We start from the raw sequence: 24,371 nt of genomic DNA on the forward strand, positions 1-24,371 counted from the left end.
GAAGGTAAAAAATAAAAAAAAAAAAATAAAACACGCGATGAAAATCAGTTGTTTTCCCGATAACGTATTTCTTATTGTTGTTGTTGTTTGTATCGTTTTCAATAACAGCAACACGAAACAAATTAGTAACTGTTTTTTTTTTTATTTTATTTTCTATACATCAGCTGTTCTTTCTGCATGGGGCAGGCCATAACATTGATGACGACAACACAAGTAAAAAAGCAAGAAAATGCGTAAATTCACAACAAAAACTACGAGCAACAACAACACAAAATGCAACAAGGAATACCACAAACGACGGAAGTAATTTATTGTGACTACCTAAATGACAACGGGAATAAACGAACAGATGATGAACGCTACCAAAACGAAGTACGCGCGCCGCAAAACATTCACTCGCTTCGCAAAGAAAACAAAACAAAAAACACGGCCGTCTGCTAAAGAAACCGTCGAATGACTAAAATAATCAAACAACGATTGGTAAGATGAATGAGGAGGAGGCCCCCACCACAGTGGCAAGCAAATGAATGGGGGAAAAAGAGTTTGCTCTCACTCTCTTAACGCTTGTGCAAGACTGGGTGTGTATGTGTGCGTGCGTGTATGTGTATTGTTGTTAAGTTCGGGGGGATAAACAATCTCAGCTGTTTTCTGGTGGAGCCCCACCATCACATTAATTCTCTCAATAATTTTGTTAAATTAATTAAACAACAAATATCACCAATACAAATATACATACATACGTACCCAGCAAACCAAATGTCGGATGTCCGACACATCTGAACAATTTCCGAAGTAAATTCGTTCAGATTTCGTTTCGGTTTCAATACTATTTTCGTAGGGGATTCGTTCGGATTTCGTTCTGAATCCGGAGCGAATGTCGGAAGTAAATTAATTTCCCTTTGAATATATCAAACTTGTTCTTCCGATTTCGGTACGCTTTCTTCGCGCAACAACCACTACCATCACTGCCTGTATATCGTCACCGTTTATGTATGTACCCAGCAAACGAAATCTGAACAATTTCGGAAGCAAAATCGTACATATTTCGTTTCGATTTCTATATGATTTTTCCCTTCGCACAACAACCACCACCGTCACTTCGTGTATGTATCTAACAACCAGGCAAACCAAATGTCGGATGTCCGACACGTCTGAACAATTTCGGAAGCAACATCGTTCAGATTTCGTTCCGATTTCTAAACGTTTTTTCGAAGCGGAAATAGTTCAGATTTTGTACCGATTTCAGATTTCGTTACGAAATCGATATGATGTCTATCCGACATTTCGTTGCGAAATTATGTCAACTACTTCATACAACTTTCGTTAAGATATCGTTACGATTTCGGATCAGACATCGGACGTATCGTCCGAATTTTGTTCCGATTTCGTTAAGATGTCGGTACGATTGGTTTGCTGGGAACTAACGACAGGGAGTTGGTTTCATTTTTGTTTGTTGTCAAAAAACAAAGTGGTTGGTGGTTATAAAATTCGCATATACAAATTTTAAATATTTTGAATATAAATAAAACATATAATAATTCAAGCTAGTGCTGATAGACTCAACATATTCGTACACAAAGTTTACATTGTTCTACTATAAATACAAAATGATAACAACAGTGAAAATCATTAGATACGTTTGAAATTACAATCTTCCAATAAAAAAACACATAAAAAAGAAAAATTTATCAATAAAAAGGAGACGTCAGAGAACATTTTTTCCTTTGATATTCATACGAAGGCCTGAGAGGATGGTCTAGGTCGCGAAAAGAAAAAAGAGAAGAATTCATATCGGCTCAGTCATGGTCATTGATTAATAACGGAGCTTTATTAAAAAAAAATGAAATAAACTCCCTGAGAAATCCAGAAGAAGAAAACAGGTTGAATATCGCTAACTTGATAAACAAGTAAAACAATCAATACGGGACGACAAGAAGGCAAGTATGTCCAAGATGATTTCAGAGGCAGAGGACGCTGCTGCAGTGGAGAACATGAAGGACCTTTGTAAAATTACAAGGAAAATCGCAGGCACAAAAATAAAACAGACGCTACCGGTGAAAAGCATAGAAGGGAAGCTTTTAACATAAGTTGACGAGCAACTAAAGAGATGGAGACAACACTTTATGGGAGTACTAAATGTGTACAGAGAAGATACCGTAGTCACCAACAACGTTCTTCCCATCGAAACCCAACCGCCGTCTGCGGGAATTGACAACATTTTTGCTGAAATTTTAAAATGTGACCCCGTATTCTTCGGAAACATTCTACATCCACTTTTTCAACAGATTTGGAATACGGAAGTTTTCCCAAAAGATTGGTTAAAGGGTATAATTATTAAAATCTCAAAGAAAGGTGACGTCACAAACTGCAATAACTATAGAGGTATTACTATACTGTGTATAATAATAAAAGTTTTCATGAAAATACTGCTGGAGCGACACTCATGCGTCGATCAAATCAACACCCTGCGGATCATTATCGAACAATCAATTGAAATGCGTTCCCCTTTATACATTCTTTTTGTCGATTATGAGAAGGCTTTTGATTCCATACATCGAGAATGCATTTGGGCAGAACTAAAAAACCTGGGGATGCCACAAAAATAATTTCGATTATACGTAGCAGCTACGACAATTTCGAATGTACAGTTATGCACGAGGGTAAAATGTCAGAACCCTTTAATACAATCTCGGGTGTTAGGCAAGGATGCCTTCCATGAAAAACCTAGAGGTATCGTATGGGTTCCACTAAAACCTAACGAAAGGTTGGAAACTCTGGATTATGCTGACGACAAATGCGAACTCTCGCATAGGCTTTGCGATATGCAGCAAAAATTAAATGATCTTGCGAGAGAATCCAGCAAAGTAGGTCTTAAAATCAACACGGCAAAGTCCAAAGAAATGAGAATAAACTCCACATCCACGGAACAACAAAACCTCTTTGATGCATGTGTAGAACGAGTACAGGAGTTCACGTACCTTGCAAGCTGCATATCCGAATACGGCGGTGCCAAAAAAGACATTGAAACCCGTATTGGCAAAGCCCTCGGATCATTTACACAATTGCGGAATGTGTGGAATGCAAATAGTTATAGCACCAGGACGAAAATTAAAATTTTTAAGGTTTGTGTTCTCTCTGTGTTATTATATGGATGCGAAACATGGTTTGTGACAGAAAACATACAGAGGAAACTGCGTTCGTTCGTTAACAGGTGCCTACGTAGAATTTTACATATTTTTTGGCCAAACAGAATATCTAACGAACATCTGTGGAGGAAAGCAAATATGGTTGACATTAATATCGAAAAGCGTAGAAGAAAATTTGGCTGGATTGGCCACACACTGCGAAAAACACCAGAAGAAGTATGCAACCGTGCATTAGTCTACAACCCTCAAGGAAGCCGAAAAAGGGGTAGACCGAAAACCACATGGAGAAGGTCAACGATATCAGAAATTAACTCTATGTCCCACAGTCTTGGAAGATCCTACAATAACATTGCAGAACTGAGTGAATTAGCTACAAACCGGCAGAGATGGAGACAATTTATAGACAGCCTATGCCCAGTATAGAGGCAGCTCGTAATCAGAAGACGACGAGTTATATATATATTTATATATATTCATACTACATTATTCCAAAACTCGTTCAGAAATCTTTACGAAGATTCGGAAGGTACCTCAGATTTTCATACGACATTATTCCGAAATCGTTCAGAAATCTGTACGAAAATTCGAAGGAAAAAACTCGAATTCCGAATTTGCCATGGATTTTCTTCCAATTTCGTTTCGAATTCTGAACGAAATCGATCCGATTTCGCTCCGACATTTCATTCCGAAATTATGTCAACCGCTTCATACAACTATCATAAAGATATCGTTACGATTTCGGATCCGACGGCGGACGTAGCGTCCGAATTTTGTTCCGATTTCGTTACGACGTCGGTACGATTTGCATCATATTCATTTCCTTAATAATTTTAATTAAATTTTTAATTTTTTTTTAAATTTTAATAAATTACACTGTGCGACATGAAAAAAATTAACCACATTCTGACACCGCAGCTTGATAGAAGACGAAAAATAAGAAGACACGTGTCTCGGCGTTTTTCCCTGTTACTTCGAATTTCGCGGTTATGGACCCCCAAAGACCTGAGGCCTTGATGTCAAAAAGGATCATTTTGTCAGGCTCATATCTTCTAAACCGCTAAAAATTTTGGTTTACTCGCGGAGGCAAAGTTGTAGCTCTCATCTTAAAGAATAATTATTGTGACGGCATAAAATCCATTCAACATTATCTTTAAGGTCAAAATCGTTAAGGTCAAGTTTCCGTTATAATTTTTTCTCAGATTTTGGCCTACAGATATCAAACCGATCAAAATTGAATCAAACAACCAACTACAAAAATGTACCTTAGATCTCAATAAACAACTTTCTAGAACATACAAACCCTATAGAAATGGTTCTTAAAGGTCAAAATAGCAAAACAAATGCAATTTTTATTTTCTTTTTTCGGTTTCTGCTCCATAGAAATTAAACCATTCAAAATTCAAGAAAACATTCAACCACAATAATGTAGCGAATATATCAGTATACAACTTTGTGGAACATCAGAGCCCACTACGAACTGTTCTTAAAGGTCAAACTAGCAAAAAACTTTAGAAAATATTCGATTTTTATACTTTTTTTCTCCGATTCTGGTCTATAGATACCGAACCGTGCAAAATTCAAGAATAAAAAGAACTACAAAAATTTACCTAAGATGTCAGTTAACAACTTCCTAGAACATATGAACATTCTAGGAACGGTCCAGAGATCACAAAACGTCTCCATCTAAAATTGTCAACATAGGTCCATGTCCCTTATAATATCTGTATTTTAAGTATTTTAGCTAAATTTTTGGCCAGAACTACCTGTAATTTGACATTTTCAATATTGGAACACGTTTGGCGTAGCACCTCATATAATGACACCTCCGAAATTAACGTATTCTGAAGATTTTAGGTGCATTTTTATCCGTGTTAACTGTAATTTAACATGTTAAGTATCCCAGTGGTCACAAAACTTATCCACCAAAAAATTATTAATATACATAGGTCCATGTTTTAGTAAAGCCCCCACCCATAATTTTCGGTATTTTGAGGATTTTAACTAAAATTTTTAACCAATCTTTCTGCAATTTCTCCAATAAAATTTGCCAATGCAGATCCATGTTTTGGTACCTTCCGATTTTCGGTATTCTGAGAATTTTAGCTACAATTTTTAACCGAACTTGTTATAATATTCCCTTTGAGGTAACTAGCGGTCACAACACTTCTCCACTAAAAATTGTCAATATAGGGTCATGTTTTGGTATAGCCCCTATATAACGGTACATTTCAATCTTTCGAGTATTTTACCTATATTTTTAATAGGAACAACCTTTAATTTGCCATTTGAGATTCCCCGAGGTCACAAAATTTCTCCACCAAAAAAGTGTCTACATAGGCCCATGTTTTGGTATAGCCCCCATATAACGGTACCTCCCAATTTTAGATGTTTTGAGTATTCAGACGCAATTTTTATCCAAACTATCTGTAATTTACCATTTGAGGTACCAAGCGGTCACAATGTATTCGAAGGTCCATTTAATGGTACCTTCCTATGTTTCGAATATTTTAGTTTCATATTTCACCGAACTACCTGTAATTTGACATTTGAGGTTCCCAGGGGTCACAAAACATTACGTTGACTGGCCCTAAGAGATGCACTAGCCACCCTCATTAATTGTCTTATCAAAAGCCTTTGATACTTTCAAGCACTCCATGCTGTTTGAGCGCATTGCTCAGACAACTCTCCGGCCAAGTCTGAAACGTTGGATAATCGATTATATGTGTGGACGTCAGTCGTACGTGGAATTCAGAAACACGGAGTCCAACCTCTGCAGAGTGAAACAGGGTGTTCCCCAAGGTGGGGTGATATCCCCGGAACATTTTAACATCTACCTCTCCAGAATTCCGCCCCCTCCAAACGGGCATAGGAATGAAAAATTTCAACTTTGGTCCATATCGGTTCACATTTGGATATAGCCCCCATATATATATATATTTCCCCGATTTTGCTATAACTCGGTCAATTTTGATCGAACAGCCTTCAAATTTAGTATGTAATATTTTCTTATGCCGCTGAGTAGCTCTACCAATTTTCACAAAAATCGGTTCAGATTTGGATGTAGCCTCCATATATATCTTTCCCCAATTTTGTTGATATTTTTCATTCCCGTGCCCTCATAAGTACTTGTGCAAACATTCATCAACCTAGGTCAACGGTAAAACAGAGCAGGGGCCTGAGGAACATCCCATGTTAAATTTGAAGGCTAGTCATCAAAAATTGAGTGAATTATAGCAAAATCGGGGAAGATATATATTTGGGCTATATCCAAATCTGAACCGATCTTTACAAAAATCGGGGAATCTATTCAGGGGCATAAGAAAATATCACTCATAAAATTTGAAGACTATCCGATCAAAATTGAACAAGTTGTAGCAAAATCGGAAAAAGATATATATGGGGGGTATATAAAATCCGAACCGATATATCTCAGAAGGTTGCAGGGATGGGCAGAATGTTTTTACACATTTCGCTTCGGAAGAGACGTCCAATTAACGGAAATCAAGAGCCAAGGTGGCAATAGGTGGCAATCAAAAGATATGCTCTACCAAATATTAAGAATTTATAAATAAATTTTTATATTCTTGATAACGGTACTTTGGCCATATGCAGTTGAAGTCAACGTTTTGTACTAAAATTTTAAATTTATAGCCTACCAATCAAATCCCCATCCAAAACTTTTAATATTATCAACAAACTTTTCAAAAAATGTTATTTTAAATGTCGTCTAATTTTCATATGATTATCGCTTTAGATTACCCGGAAAATATTTTTCGTATTTAAAGAGCTATAACTTCGTTATGAGCGCACATATCGGCAAAATTCTTTCAGATTCGTTGTATCGGATGTGTTTACTATAGGCAAAAAACATAAACATATGTAAAAGTTAACATCACATTTTTTGATTTTTGTCCACGAGGCAGCACTGTGCGGCGCAGGTGAGAAGAGAGTTGAATGTCGTGGTCGATGGTAGGAGAATTCCAACCACAAACTACCCCAAAATTTTAGGTTCACGTCGTCCGCGCATGCCGCAGCTATCTGCGACAAACTGAAAAGTAGGAACACGGTCCTCAAGTCCCTAGCCGGCAGCATTTGGGGTGCAGATAAAGAAACCTTGTTGACCACATATAACGCGATAGGTCCACGAGTTTATGTGATATGCAATTGGGAAAGTCTCAAACTTGTCAGAATGTCGGCTTAGAACAGCAACAGGGTACCTTTTCAAATCTTCAGTGGACAATCTACATGAAGAGACACATATTCTTCCAGTACAGCAACACAATGAGATGTTTTCTTTGCAGTACTTGCTTGGGTGTTACCGTGAGAGTCATCCCAATCACGCAGGCACATCATGAAGGATCTTCACGGACGCAGTTGCTAAGGCCATAAACAGAGATGGTCTGTATGCTGACTTTTTAGGTTTTCGACGGTCAGAAAGTTGTAAACGTCGAAAACGTCATATACTCGTAGAAAACGTATAAAAAGTAGTAAACGTCATAAACCTCAAAAAATTTATGTTATCCCCATATTTTTCAATTATTACCAATTCTAAAAGCCTGTCTTTGTTATTGAAAAGCCTACGCGCCTGTTTTGGAAATTTAATCACATTTGTATTGATATTTTATTTTCTTTAAATAACTGAAATTATTGAACAAAAAATTGGATTAAGCACTTAGCACGCAATCTACAATACATTCTGGATACTAGGTATGCTTCTAAGAATTTGCTGGTGAAATAATTAATAAAGAAACAATAATGCCCATATAATATAAAAATATACATAAAATGTATATTTTTTGAACGACATTTTTTTATGTTTGTTTCGTTTTTATGAAAACTGAATCTCAAAAGAAATAATAAAATGAGTTTTGTTGTTATGAAAAATAACGATTTTAGGTTATACAATTCTATTGTTTATGCTGTAAAAACCCTTGTTTTTTGGCAAGGTTTACGACGTTTCTGACGTATGTAATATACGTCAGAAATGTATGTCATATACGTCATAATTTCCGACAGACCATCTCTGGCCATAAGCAAATATAGTCTGAATAAAGTCAGTGAGGAGCGTCAGCTACCATGACAAACCAGAGTAGTGTTGGCTCAACTACGTTTGGGATATTGCAGTCGCCCAAATTCTTATAGGGCAAAGATCGATCGCAACTTGCAAAACATCTGCCCAGCATGCGGCATTGGCCCGCACTGCACTTTTTCTACTGCCCTGCCCAACCTACTCAGACAGCTCCAGTGTATCTGTGGTTACATCCCATCCAAACCGCCACATTCCTGGAACTGGAGATAGACCCAGAGCCAGATTGAGCAGAAGAATTAACACACAAACATACAACAATAAACACTGTTACCAGAACAACCAAAAATGTTCAACATACATAGGTCCGTGTTTTGGTATAGCCCCTATATAACGGTATCTCCCGATTTTACGTGCTTTGAGGAGTTTACCTACATTTGTTGACCGAATTACTTTTAATTTGACACTAAAGGTGCTGATTGAAGACATTTTTAGATACCTTTTGTGGACTAATTTAGGCATTTGGGGTATCCGTGATCATAAAATATCTCCATCTAAAATTGTGGACAAGAAAGAAGGCTAATTATTCCATTTTAGTTCAGAATATTTGGTGGTGAAGGGTATAAAAAGTTCGGCCTGATCGAACTTAATGTTTCTTTCCTTGTTAATTTTGCAACCCAATAGATGATGATTTTCAATGATGATTGGTTTCTTCTATCTTTTCAATGTAGATCAACGTATTGGAATAGTCGCCATCATATAACGGTACTGCCCTATTAAGGGCGGTTGGAGTCACAATTTCCAACAGAATTGGCTGTAATTTACATTTTGTTTCTCCTATTAAATTTTTGTATATTGATAGATCCAATCAGGTAAGCTCCAACAGATAAGGTACCCTCCGAGTCAATGTATTTTTAAGGTTGCATCCACAGTTTCCAATAGAATTGGCTATAAATCAATATATGTCAACGTTTTAGTAGAAGATAGAAGGAAGATGGAAGACACCACATGCCGGTCTTAGAGCTTCATACTTGAAAACCACCCTGGTCGGCACGATGCAAGAAACAAAGCTCACCTTCATCTGAAGCTTGCAACGTTACGATGGTTACAACGTTTTGCGGAAAGATCGTTCAAGAAGCGGAAGACGAGGACTGGCCTCTCTTATACGCCAGTCTGTACAGAACTATCACACTTGCGCTTGGCTCTGCGCAGTGCGCATTAACTAACTTTAAATGAAAGGTGCTTACACCCGGGAAGTTTTTGCGAATTCTGAAAGTACAATGTTAATAGATGAGAAAAACAAATCGTCGGAGGGATTTTAAAATAAATCGCGGTCAAAGTTCGAATTTTAAGGTTTTCACGATTTTGCCCTATCGAAATGACACTAAAGAAAATGTAGCAGTGAAATTTTTCTACAATATTGACATTTATGACTTTTTCCTAGGTTTTATCATTTTTGAGATATAGAAGTTCAAATTGGGACAATGCACTGACTGCATCGCCTCCTTATAAAAGCATGTCATGAAAAGTGCACCTTAACTAACTTTAAATGAAAACCGCTTTATGTATAAATGCCTCCCATGAATAGTTGTGCCCTGCGCTTTATGCCTGATTTTTGTTCTCTTTTGGATGATTGAGGCTTCAATGCTCACCGTGAGCTTTGATATTCCGTCCTAGGCAATGATCAGGTTGGTACTGAGCGGGCTGTGCAAATTGATAGCTCCACATTTTACTTGGCTCCGACCACCTTTCTATCATCTTATCCGTTAACATACCATCAGACTTCATATAACCTCTGACCACCGTACATTTCTGAACCATGAGAAAGCAAAGATTCATAGAATATACCAATCACCGTTTCAGAGAGCTGTCTGTTCCCTCAGATCAACTGGCAGCTGAGAGAAATTTCCCGTCGCTGCATAAATGCTGGTCGAATACCCGAAATTAGGCATAATTTCCAAGCAGATGTGACGGGACTAGCAAAGGAGCGTAATACGCTTCGTCGCACGAACAATAAGATCTAAGAGTTAGGAACTTACTCTTGAAGTCAGCCAACTAGTACACAAGCATAAGCGAAAAAAGTGGCTAGACCACCTAACCATCTGAATCACAGAATTGAGTAAATTGTGGGCAATCATTAAACAGCCCAAAGCCCAAACAAATATATGTTTGCAACATTTTGTAACATATCTCAATTTAATATGTTTGGGTACCAACATATTTATTATGTTAGAACATATTTTTTATGGGTGGAGAGGATTTTTGTCAAAGAGAGTAACAACAGGGCTCTCGCAGCTGCGGAATGCTGTTTTATAATAAAGAGCTGTGTGCATGGTGTAATAGGAGACACAGAAGTTTTGTGATGTGTATGCGTAAAACACGTGTGTTTCGTGCTTTGTTGTTGTTAAACAACGTAGCAAGCGAAGAGGAAAAAAATGGTATTAATTATGTTGATCTTTTTTCTTCAGAGTTATAGAGACAATCGTTGAGTAAAGACGGTAAAGTGAGTGAATAAGTCAGTGTTTTGGGTTTTCTTAAAGAAGTGGTGCTTTTTGGTAAATTAAATGCCCAATACATTTTATAATTGAATCAGAAAGGTGAATGGAAATATTTTATTGGACAAGGAAGAAATCGTATTTAATATTGGTAATTACATCAATACATTTTTCATATACATACATACATATGGCGAAAAACAAAAATTTTTTACAATCGATGAATCCGAGTTTCACCCTTTCAGAATTCGCGAACTGTTAACATATTTTATATAGTATGATATACATTCTTTAAACTGAAGTGTTTTAGGAGGAATCCCATAAGGTCGACCATTAAAATTAATTTACGTGGAAGCTGTGTTGGCATCAATGTAGAAAAATAGGTAAAAATGGGTTGAAGCCAACAAGTTTTTTAATGCTCCCTTCCGATTTTAGGCTTAACCTTACATTTTATAGACATATGCCCAAAGAAAGACTCAAAGAATACTTCATGTGCAATATGATACTAGTGTATCATTTTTCGATATATCCACTGCATCCACCTAAAATTGATGCTGACATTTTGAAGCCGGAATTTCGGGGTTTTTTGAATTGTTTTAATAATTCGGACGCGCAACAAGATAATATTCAAAACTCACCTTAGGATTATAAAACTCGTGATTCTACGTCGTTTAATGCATATCTCATGAGTGTGCTCCTTACAGCATCCTAGTAATTGGAGTCTAAAGGCCAATATTTGATGCGTGATTTTTTTTAAAAAAACAATTTTTTGCGTTTAAAATTTACAAGTGCCATTCAAATTCCATTCAATACCCCGCGTGAATTTAGTTTTTTTACGCGACGGATCTAATGAGACCTTCCGCGATCGAATCCATCCACTAAAACCGCGGATATAGATACCCTGAAAATAGGAAAAGAAGCAAAAAATTATTTCGACAAATCCGCGTACTAAACCGCGATTTTCTTGAAATTTTTTTACGTAAATGGAATCCTTTATACGCGATTATAATATTTGCGAAAACGCGTGTCATAAATTACAGAGATTCGCGTGTAATATGGGTTTTTCACCAAAAATAGAATGTGGAGGCACATCCGCGGTTCTTGAAGAATCTAATTAAAATTGGTATATTTGGACGTATTTTTGATAGGCGCTGACGAAACCGGATGCGCATCAAAATCGTATGCACATTGCGCGACTTTTACCAACTTTAAGGTTTTTTGCAGTGTATGATGCAACTGGTGGCACACAATGGCCCCTGAGTGAAACATCGAAATATGCATAAATTTTGACAGAGATTGATTCGCTGTATCCAAAAACGGATGCGCATCAACCGACTTTAACTAATTCGCGAATAACAGGCTTTTTAATTATAATATTAATTGAATGATTGTAATTTCAATATTACTCTTAATTTCCTACCCTTATAAGTTATCACAGTAATCAGTTAAACTCTCGCGATGGTAAACCATATGTTTTGATGAAGTTTTAACTGTATACATTTATTATTCTATGGGATTTTAGCAAAATAGTTGGAGAACTCCCAAATATTTTTTTCTAATTTTTAGAATCAAACCAAAAAAATATTTGCAACAATTTTTTCCAACAATAAGTTTTTCTCTTTTGTTGTTGCTATAATATGCAATTTATGTACCCAATCTCTATAAATTTGGTATCATATTTTTCTACGCATTGTCTAGATTCCGCATATATTCTTTAACTTATTTTTTGAGGGTTTGTACCGATTCTGGGACAGGATAATTTGGATTTACTTCAAAATTTTTTTATTATTTGTTGACTTTCCGCAAAATAATAATAAATTTAATAACTATTTAAACATCTACGAATAGATATGGAATGCTGTTAACGATTTATGCATACATTTTCTCATAACAGCAAAAAAGATATTTTTAAATATTTTTTCTTTATATGAGAATAAAAACCGCTATAACTTTTGCGCGCATTGGCCAATTTCGTGAACGCGAGCAGATTTGAAACCGGATTTTTTTCCTTTACCTCTGTACCAAAAATCGTAGATGTGCTCGTAAAAAAAAGTTTTAATTTTTTTCAAATGGAATTGTAAAGGAATTTTGTTATTCGCCATATGTATATTTGAAATATGGATGTACCTATTTATTACATTATATAATCGTTTGATTTCAGATGCCGATTTCCCGCTGATGATTTTAACTTTGAAGAAAATGTGTTTTATTTCACAACTAAGGAGAAGCGTTCAACGATGTTTCTATATATTTTTTTCTTTTTAAAAGTGCGACTTTATATAAGTTATTTCATTGAATTTTTTTATTTAAGTCTGTTTTGTCTTTCTTTGGAATTTTTATGTACCTATGTGTCTGTTGTGTTTTTGCTTTTTTTCTATGCCTTTCAATAAAATACCACCATTTATAAATGTGTGTATGTGTTAAAGTTAGCAAGTGAGTGCTTGCTGAGAGCAAGTGAGCATACGTTTCAATGTGTTTCACATTGACATTTACGCTCCCTTGCTCTCAGAAAGCGCCCACTGGTACATGTGTTTGTTTTTTGTGGCTTTTGGGTTTGTATTTGTTTGCACCCAAACATATAATTTGTTTGCACCCAAATATATAATTTGTTTGCAGGACCCTAACATATGTTATGTTTAGGACTGCTCGCAAACAAATATATGTTTGCTGCAAAATATGTTTGGGACATATGTTAGAGACGCTTTTTTTTGTGTGCACCATCAGAATGGATTCCTTAAAATGCACACTACTACCTCAACAGCATTACATGCCATATCCACACGTACCAGACGAAGTAAAAATTAATTAACTTGCATTTTGTTTTAATTAAAAATATTTTATATTTTAGTTTCAATGTTATTCTCAATGTCTTTGAAAAGTTTCAATAAATTTTATATTATCTATGTTTCCATTACAGTTTTGTTATCTCAAATTTTGACACACACAACACGAAATGTTTGTATCTCTCAATACAACGCCAGGTTAAATAACCTAATTAAATCCATCGGTGTTGTTATCATTTGGAACGACGAGACAACTATTTACATTTAGCAAAAAATAGACTTCATGTTGAATTATCTCAAGTTCTAATTATCAATTAATCATTCAATATTTAATAACTACCATTTTTATCTGAAGTGTGGTGATTGATTTAAACTTTTTTTTCTGTTGTATAAATATAAATATTTATACATATCGAAACTACTTTCAATCGCAGAGATAAGAAAACACGTTTTAATTTTTATTTTCGATGATAAGAGACTATTTAATAATAATAATAAGTACAGAAAACAATAACAACAATTACAAAATATAAATATTCCAATCTTTAAATATATCGAAAGAATAATGTTATAACCACATTAATAATTTGCATAGCTGGTATATAAGTATGATGAGGATGGTTAGTATAACTATTAGCAGCAGTATTATGAGAATCCTTTCCTTCGTGGATGTCTGTGATACCATGGTGCAATGTTCTAAATATTGTTTTGTGTGATTTACAAACAAGTTTTTATTTGAAAGAATTATAAATAACGTTTTTGACACTTGTCACCCTCGACACTTTCTAATAACACGACGAATGTTTAATGTGGACTAAATAAAATGCAATACGTCAACCATCGAACAAATGTTGTTTTGCAGCAAAACTTCTTATCGTCGATTAGATTGAATGGTTTCTCTTTTTTTAATAGGGGTAACCTTTGGTTTTAGCCATAATAAATGATTCATATTTGAGATAAAAACACAAAAAAAATACATAATATCGTAATATTACTGCATAGGCAATGAAAACTGGGTTAATTAAAATATTACATATTGTTTTTTGTGTTAAAGGTAAAAAATATATGTTATATTTTGTAATATGTGCTGGATATCAGCATTGCTATCAAAATTGAAGAACTTGACGATGGTGATATAGTGGCCCCGCAAAAACAAATGGTGACTAGTTCTATGGGGAGTAGTCACTTTACTACTTATTAGAAGCGGTTTAAATAGAGTCGTGAAAAAAGAAGACGGGCGTGAAAATATATAATTAAAGTTGAATGCTTATGTTATTAACAGAGCTTTGATAACAGAATTTAAAAATAAACAGTGAGGCCCACAGTTCGAAAATATAAAACCTGGGACCAAACGAATATGTAACGAAAAATGAAAGGTATATCAAGTAACTTTCATACTAAATAAAGTCCATATCCGAATTCAATATCTGTTATCGAAAATTTTGGGGCATCTTAAAATGTAAATTCGGGTAACAAGCAAGTACGGGGTAATGAAAAGTACCTCACAAGAAGCTCTCAAGATATAAAAAACTTATATCAGTAGAGCGATTCTGTAACTAGTTAACGACAGAATTACCGACAATCGTCGGCAAGAAGAAATTTTTAAGTGTCCATAACTTTTAAAATTCTTATTTTACCGATTTTTGTCGGTAACCAAATTTTTTTTTACAGAATTTCACAACTGGAATCAATATCCGATATCGAATAGAAGAACTCCGTAGGTAGCTTCTATAGAATAGAAGACCTCCGTAGTAGAAAGCTTCTATGGAATAGAAGACCACCGCAGGAGGTTTCTATAGAATATAAGACCTTCGCAGGAGGCTTCTATATAGACCTTCATAGGAGGCTTCTATAGAAAATAAGACCTTTGCAGGAGGCTTCTATAGAGACCTCCATAGGAGGCTTCTATAGAGACCTCCATAGGAGGCTTCTATAGAATAGAAGACCTCAGTAGGAGGCTTCTATAGAATAGAAGACCTCAGTAGGAGGCTTCTATAGAATAGAAGAGCTCCGTAGGAGGCTTCTATAGAATAGAAGAGCTCCGTAGGAGGCTTCTATAGAATAGAAGAGCTCCGTAGGAGGCTTCTATAGAATAGAAGAGCTCCGTAGGAGGCTTCTATAGAATAGAAGAGCTCCGTAGGAGGCTTCTATAGAATAGAAGAGCTCCGTAGGAGGCTTCTATAGAATAGAAGAGCTCCGTAGGAGGCTTCTACAGAATAGAAGAGCTCCGTACGATGCTTCTATAGAATAGAAGAACTCCGCAGGGGGCTTCTATAGAATAGAAGACCTTCTATAGAATATAAGACCTCCGTAGGAGCCTTCTATAAAATAGAAGTCTTCCGTAGGAGGCTTCCATAGAATAGAAGACTTCGGTAGGAGGCTTCTATAGAATAGAAGACCTCCGTAGGAGGCTTCTATAGAATAGAAGACCTCCGTAGGAGGCTTCTATAGAATAGAAGACCTCCGTAGGAGGCTTCTATAGAATAGAAGACCTCCGTAGGAGGCTTCTATAGAATAGAAGACCTCCGTAGGAGGCTTCTATAGAATAGAAGACGTGCGTAGGAGGCTTCTATAGAATAGAAGACCTTCTATATAATAGAAGACCTCCGTAGGAGGCTTCTATAGAATAGAAGACCTCCGTAGGAGGCTTCTATAGAATAGAAGACCTCCGTAGGAGGCTTCTATAGAATAGAAGACGTGCGTAGGAGGCTTCTATAGAATAGAAGACCTTCTATATAATAGAAGACCTCCGTAGGAGGTTTCTATATAATAGAAGACCTCCGTAGGAGGCTTCTATATAATAGAAGACCTCCGTAGGAGGCTTCTATAGAATAGAAGACCTCCGTAGGAGGCTTCTATAGAATAGAAGACGTGCGTAGGAGGCTTCTACAGAATAGAAGACCTCCGTAGGAGGCTTCTATAGAATAGAAGACCTCCGTAGGAGGCTTCTATAGAATAGAAGACCTCCGTAGGAGACTTCTATAGAATAGAAGACCTCCGTAGGAGACTTCTATAGAATAGAAGACCTCCGTAGAAGACTTCTATAGAATAGAAGACTTCCGTAGGAGGCTTCTATAGAATAGAAGACTTCGGTAGGAGGCTTGTATAGAATAGGATCTGACATCCCGAGAAATATTGCCGCTCTATAGAATAGAAGAAGGAGGCTTCTATAGAATAAAAGACCTCCGTAGGAGGCTTCTATAGAATAGAAGACCTCCGTAGGAGGCTTCTATAGAATAGAAGACCTCCGTAGGAGGCTTCTATAGAATAGAAGACCTCCGTAGGAGGCTTCTATAGAATAGAAGACCTCCGTAGGAGGCTTCTATAGAATAGAAGACCTCCGTAGAAGGCTTCTATAGAATAGAAGATCTCCGTAGGAGGCTTTTATAGCATAGAAGAACTCCATAGGAGGCTTCTAAAAAATAGAAGACCTCCGTAGGAGGCTTCTATAGAACGGAAGACCTCAGTAGGAGGCTTCTATAGAACGGAAGACCTCCGTAGGAGGCTTCTATAGAATAGAAGAAATCCGTAGGAGGCTTCTATAAAATAGAAGAAATCCGTAGGAGGCTTCTAAAAAATAGAAGACCTCCGTAGGAGGCTTCTATAGAACGGAAGACCTCCGTAGGAGGCTTCTATAGAACGGAAGACCTCCGTAGGAGGCTTCTATAGAACGGAAGACCTCCGTAGGAGGCTTCTATAGAATAGAAGAAATCCGTAGGAGGCTTCTATAAAATAGAAGAAATCCGTAGGAGGCTTCTATAGAATAGAAGAAATCCGTAGGAGGCTTCTATAGAATAGAATACCTCCGTAGGAGGCTTCTATGGAATAGAAGACCTTCGTTGGAGGCTTCTATAGAATAGAAGACCTTCGTTGGAGGCTTCTATAGAATAGAAGACCTCCGTTGGAGGCTTCTATAAAATAGAAGACCTCCGTTGGAGGCATCTATACAATAGAAGACCTCCGTTGGAGGCTTCTATAGAATAGAAGACCTTCGTTGGAGAATAGAAGACCTCTGTTGGAGGCTTCTATAGAATAGAAGACCTCTGTTGGAGGCTTCTATAGAATAGAAGACCTCCGTTGGAGGCTTCTATAGAATAGAAGACCTCCGTAGGAGGCTTATACAGAATAGAAGATCTCCGTAGGAGGCTTCTATAGAATATCAGACTTCCGTTGGAGGCTTCTATAGAATAGAAGACTTCCGTAGGAGGCTTCTATAGAATAGAAGACCTCCGCAGGAGGCTTCTATAGAATAGAAGACCTCCGTTGGAGGCTTCTATAGTATAGAAGACCTCCGTTGGAGGCTTCTATAGAATAGAAGACCTGCGTTGGAGGCTTCTATAGAATAGAAGACCTCCGTTGGAGGCTTCTATAGAATAGAAGACCTCCGTTGGAGGCATCTATAGAATAGAAGACCTCCGTAGGAGGCTTCTATAGAATAGAAGACCTCCGTAGGAGGCTTCTATAAAATAGAAGACCTTCGTAGGAGGCTTCTATAGAATAGAAGACCTCCTTTGGAGGCTTCTATAGAATAGAAGACCTCCTTTGGAGGCTTCTATAGAATAGAAGACCTCCGTAGGATGTTTATATAGAATTGAAGACCTCCGTAATAATTAATAATAATTGTTGAGGTGACAGTCGTTTTTTTCAAGTGAATCCGGTGGTTAGAACCGACGTAGTTATTACACTGTGCAACATTTTTAAGGTGATATTGTGCAAACAATTCGAACTGAGGATTTTTTGAAAGTACAGACCTAAACTACAAGAACACCTAGTTGGGTTTTGTTGTGTCAGATCCAGCTCGGATTTTATGGCCCCATCTAAACATGGTTAAATATTGACTTTTTAAAGAAATTCGGGGCTATATCTCTGAAACCAATGCGAATCTTCTTCTGACCTTTGAAGCAAATTTGTAGATAAGGACAAGAATACAATATTTGGAGAAATAATGAACACGAAAAACTACATTTATTGCCTCAAATTTCAAAATATATGCAAAAATACCACAATTTTTATACATTTCGCACCGTATCTCCAAAACCGTTAATTTTATATATACAGTATCGGCCAAAACTAAAGCACCCCTTCAGTAAATTTTTGTGAAATGATAATTTTTTTATGAAAACTAAATTATAAATTTATTTTTTATTTTTCTTTTTATTTATTTATATCTTTATAATTGAAACATACAAAAATAAGGAGATCAGAATTTAATAAACAAAAGTTAAAATTCAAAAAACATTTTAGGTCGCAAATATAAGCGGACAAAACTAAAGCACCCCCCCATTTGAGGTACAGCAAAAACTATTGAAATCAATATTTCGTTGCTTATCCTCTATTCTGGATGACACAATCACATCTTTTAGGCATAAAGGATACTAAATTATTAATTATTGCAGGCGAAATAATCGATTTTCGGAAAATTTAGCTTAAATCCTCAAAATACCGAAAATCGGAAGGTACCGTTATATGGAGGCTATACCCAAACGTGGACCCAGGTCCATGATTTTTGGTGGATATGTTTTGTGACCACTAAGAACCCTAAGTACCTAATTACAGCTAATTTAGTAGGAAAATGTGGCTTAAATATCCGAAATACCGAAGATCGGAAGGTGCCGCTATAAGGGGGCTATACCAAAACATTAGCCGATATTGTTCATATTCATCCAAAACTGATGCTACATTACTACATTACTTGTTAACTACATTACTACATTACTTGTTAATAAATGTAAACTGTTCTGTCAGATGATTATTCGCATCATACCCCTGTGAACCCTGTAGACACCTGATTAATGAAAACATTATATAAATGAACATTTTCCATTATCACCCTTCTCGAGCCGTTATGATATAAAATAGTTTAAACATGTAGTCGATGGTGTACCACACTATTTACAAACAAAAATCATTACCACCTACTTTGGGGAGATTAAAAATGTCAAAAAGGCAAATGTGTATTTTAAGGATTTACAGAAAATTATTTCAAACTACATATATTTAGGTATGTAATGAACACGTGCCATTTTAATAACTTATGTGTGTATGGGGAGTGTAAAATGTCTTTATTTAGTTCATGTGCACATACATAGTAATGGAATGGATGTGTGTGTGAGTGTTTACTTTTAGATATTAATTAGCATTATAATTATAAAAGTAGGTATTTAGGTGAATGAGATGATGGGGGTTTGACATTAATCTATATCAGTGATTTTGATAACCCACATATTTTAGGGTAGACGTTTAAAAAAAAATAGTATATAATAAATATGTCAGAAGAAAAATGAAAACAAAATAAAAAAAAATAAAAAACCGGCCGAGCCCGGCTGGGATTTGAACACACGTTGATGATGATTTGACCACATGTTCCGCTTATGCTCGCCGACCAGCCTGTTAACTTCCAGTGTCAGCTCCCTGACTCTGGGGTCATTGGGGTTGGCTCGACGAAGCTCATCACGTTCATTTTTAATCCCGTCGCCTGCTGGGAAGTTTTGTCTTACTTCGGGTATTCGACCAGCAGGGATATAGAGCTGCTGCGGCAGTGATGATGTCACGGTCTGTATTGGATAGACTGGTGCAATAGGAAAACTAATTCTCCACTTCTGGTGCGATCCTTCGTTAGCACGTTGTAAACTACAGTTGTTGTTGAGCCTGGTTTCTTGGACCGCCGCGGCCTTGACATTCTTCCGACTCATGAAATCCACTATTTCCTCGATTTTACGTCGGAGTCCGGTGCAAAAAGATGCATTTTCTGGGATTGGGACAACGGCTGGTTTTAAATGCTGCGTGTGCGATTGCTGTCGAGTGGAATGCGGGGAAGTTTCGTAATCCGACGACGAGGGAGTTTCATAATCTGATGACGGTACAAGTTTTTTCAGGGGCTAGTCCATACTTCCTGAGAAAATGGCCCGAAAGGTGTAAAAAACCCATATGGGTGCAACTCATACTGGTCCAAAACCTCCACCGTATAAATGGTGACCAACTGAAATGATCCATACCATTAGGTACCAAAAATATATATTTTTGTCGGAATGTTCATACGCCCAAAAGGGGCACAATATCTGAAATTCCCCTAATAAATAATTATTGGAAAAAAGAATTTTGGTTGCCTTGCCGGTATGCGATTCTATATCGTCCATAGATGAACTCGCACAGGCTGCGGCGAACAAGTAGTAGGTTTTCAAAAAATAACGAGAGCAAATTCATTTTGAAAGCGTTAATTTTGTGTTGTGAATTAAATAAGTGGAAAATAAAATACTTTGTTATGTGTACACTGTACACTCAGAGAAAAAATGTAGTGTACAAAGAAATTATATTTTGAAATAATTGTCTGCACAAATTTATTAAGGAACAAATTGTCAACAGAACAGAGCAATCATTTAGTTGCCGATATTATATTATACTTTCTGTCCCGTTATTCTCTTTACGTATGATTCCTTCCACCACATACTTTCTCTGCGTGTAGTACATTTCTTCAAAACCACTTTCACAATTAAATACCCAATTAAATATAACACTCTCGACACATGACACTCACGGCTTAGCTCGTTATAAGCCAAGCAAACAAAATTAACCTTTGCATTTTCATTCATTTCCCAACAACATTTACCACACACTTTGCTTGTTCTTACCCCCACGACCCATGTCAACAGAAAGCAAGGAAAAAAGAGAATTCTGGGAAAATCCTTTTATTTTAATGTAAATGTGGAAAAAGGAGGTCGTTAAGCTTTTAAACGCTCGGAGGGAATTGTAAACTAAATTAAGGCACGTTGTCGGAGTAATTGCAGACACACGGACGTCATATACTATACACATACATACGTAACGTACGTATTGTAGATATACATCTATGTACGGAATATCCATCCATATAAATATATTCTTGCAAACGGCGCTATTGGGTGACCAAAAGGTTAAAAGGCATTAAAAAAGCTCACGGAATGTTGGTAGTGAATTGAGTGCTAACACAAAACCAACACACATACATACTTGTTCGCTCACATAAAGATGTTGAATAAGTGTCCACCCAATTGTGGACAAGTTGGGATAGGTTATTGTTGTAAATAAGTGGGTGGGTATTTAAGCATATCCCAGCAAAACAAAATGGTTGCCATAGAGTTTTCTATAGACAATAGACGACCTGCATTCATATGAGGCTCCTAAATATAACAGTAGACCTTCCTAAGAAGTTTTTACAGAATAAATAACCTACATAGGAGGCTTCTACAGAATATAATATCTCCTATTCCTCAAAATAGAGAACATCTTTAGCATGCTTCTATGGAAAAGACCTAAATATAGAAGGACTTCTTAGGAGGCTTTTATAGAATAAAGGCCTCTTTAGGAGGATTTTATAGAAATAATGCTTCCTTAGGAAGCTTTTATAGAAGAGAATGCCTCCATACGAGGATTTTATGGAATTAGGGACTAATTAGGAGGCTTCTATAGAATAGTAGGCGTCCATATAATACAGTACAGAAAATCCCCCTTTATGGAATGGAAGACAACAATAGGAGGTTTCTGCAGAATAGAAGGCCTTTCTAGGAGGCTTCTTCAGAAAAAGAATATATGACAGACGATTAGATTATATAACCTTCGTAGGAGATCTCCATAGGAGGCTTCCATAGAATAGAAGACCTCCATAGGAGGCTTCCATAGAATAGACGACCTCCGTAGGATGCTTCTAAATAGAAGGGCTACAAGGCCTCAGTCCTAGACTTCTGTACAATAAAATGTCTCCGTAGGACATTTCAATAGAATAAAGAATAAAAGCGCTCCTTTGCTCTATAGAAAATAAGAACTCAGTAGTAGAAGACTTCGATAGGATAGAGGGGTTCGTAGGAGTCTTCTTTTGGATAGAAGACTTCCCCAGGTGACTTCAATAGGATAGAAGACGTTGGTAGGAGAATTAGATGGGATATAAGGCCTCCGTAAGAGATTTCTATGGTATAGAAGGCCTCCGTAGGAGAATTCCGATATGATAGAAGGCCTCCACAGGAAGCTTCTATAACGTAGAAGGCATCTATAGAATAGAAGACCTCCATGGCAGGCTTTTACGGAATTGAAGACCTCCATAGGAGGCTTCTATAAAATAGAAGACCTCCATAGGAGGCTTCTATAAAATAGAAGACCTCCATAGGAGGCTTCTATAGAATAGAACACCTCCATAGGAGGCTTCTATAAAATAGAAGACCTCCAGAGGAGGCTTCTATAAAATAGAAGACCTCCAGAGGAGGCTTCTACAAAATAGAAGACCTCCATAGGAGGCTTCTATAGAATAGCTGACCTCCATAGGATGCTTCTATAGAATAGACCTCCATAGGAGGCTTCTATAGAATAGAAGACCTCCATAGGAGGCTTCTATAGAATAGAAGACCTCCATAGGAGGCTTCTATAGAATAGAAGACCTTCATAGGAGGCTTATATAGAATAGGAGACCACCATAGGAGGCTTTTATAGAATAGAAGATCTCCATAGGAGGTTTCTATAGAAGACCTCCATAGGAGGTTCCTACAGAATAGAAGACCTCCATAAGAGGCTTCTAGAGAATAGAAGAACTCCATAGGAGGCTTCTATAGAATAGAAGACCTCCATTAGAGGCTTCAATAGAATAGAAGAACTCCATAGGAGGCTTCTGTAGAATAGAATACCTCCATAGGAGGCTTCTATAAAATAGAAGACCTGCATAGAACACTTCTATAGAATAGCAGACCTCCATAGGAGGCTTCTATAGAATAGAAGACCTCCATAGGAGGCTTCTATAGAATAGAAGACCTCCATAGGAGGCTTCTATAGAATAGAAGACCTCCATAGGAGGCTTCTATAGAATAGAAGACCTCCATAGGAGGCTTCTATAGAATAGAAGACCTCCATAGGAGGCTTCTATAGCATAGAAGACCTCAATAGAAGGCTTCTATAGCATAGAAGACCTCTATAGGAGGCTTCTATAGAATAGAAGACCTCCATATGAGGCTTCTATAGAATAGAAGACCTCTATAGGAGGCTTCTATAGAATAGAAGACCTCCATAGGAGGCTTCTATAGAATAGAAGACCTCCATAGGAGGCTTCTATAGAATAGAAGACCTCCATAGGAGGCTTCTATAGAATAGAAGACCTCCATAGGAAGCTTCTATAGAATAGAAGACTTCCTTCCATAGGAAGCTTCTATAGAATAGAAGACTTCCTTCCATAGGAAGCTTCTATAGAATAGAATACCTCCATTTGAAGCTTCTATAGAATAGATGACCTCCTCCACAGGAGGCTTCTATAGAATATAAGACATCCATAGGAGGCTTCTATAGAATATAAGACATCCATAGGAGGATTCTATAGAAAAGAAGACCTTCATAGGAGGCTTATATAGAATAAGAGACCACCATAGGAGGCTTTTATAGAATAGAAGATCTCCATAGGAGGCTTATATAGAATAGGATACCTCCATAGGAGGCTTCTATAGAATAGAAGATCTCCATAGGAGGCTTCTATAGAAGACCTTCATAGGAGGTTCCTACAGAATAGAAGACCTCCTTAGGAGGCTTCTATAGAATAGAAGACCTTCATAAGAGGCTTCTATAGAATATAAGACTTCCTCCATAGGAGGCTTCTATGGAATAGTAGACCTGCATAGGAGGCTTCTATAGAATAGAAGACCTCCTTAGGAGGCTTCTATGAAATAGAAAACCTGCTTAGGAGACTTCTATAGAATAGAAGACCTCCTTAGGAGGCTTCCATATGAGGTTTACGCAGACTATAATACCTCTACGAGAGGCTTCCATAGAATAGAAGATCTCCATAGGAGGCTTCTATAGAATAGAAGACCTCCATGGGAGTTTTCTATAGAATAGAAGACCTCCGTGGGAGGCTTTTGAAGAATAGAAGACCTTCAAAGGAGGCTTCTACAGAATAGAATACCTCAATAGGAGG

General features: G+C 36.9%; 1 protein-coding gene across 23 annotated transcripts in view; it reads right to left on the minus strand.

The window, feature by feature from the left end:
* PAN3 (Poly(A) specific ribonuclease subunit PAN3) overlaps positions 1 to 24,371 on the minus strand; it is a 159,378-nt gene that overhangs the window by 87,369 nt on the left and 47,638 nt on the right. For 6 of the 23 annotated variants that reach the window (XM_073985708.1, XM_073985690.1, XM_073985691.1 and 3 more), the window contains exon 1: positions 322 to 459. The exons of 6 other annotated variants lie outside the window; for them this stretch is intronic. The gene's annotated coding sequence lies outside the window, so the exon portion shown is untranslated. Of the gene's footprint in view, positions 1 to 289; positions 480 to 24,371 lie in introns of those variants that run through there. 11 more of the 23 variants (XM_073985701.1, XM_073985689.1, XM_073985707.1 and 8 more) reach the window with 7 other exon arrangements.

Source organism: Musca autumnalis, unplaced genomic scaffold (genome assembly GCF_047663935.1).
Source record: "Musca autumnalis isolate F117 unplaced genomic scaffold, ASM4766393v1 scaffold_4, whole genome shotgun sequence".
Classification (NCBI taxonomy): Eukaryota; Metazoa; Arthropoda; class Insecta; order Diptera; family Muscidae; genus Musca; species Musca autumnalis.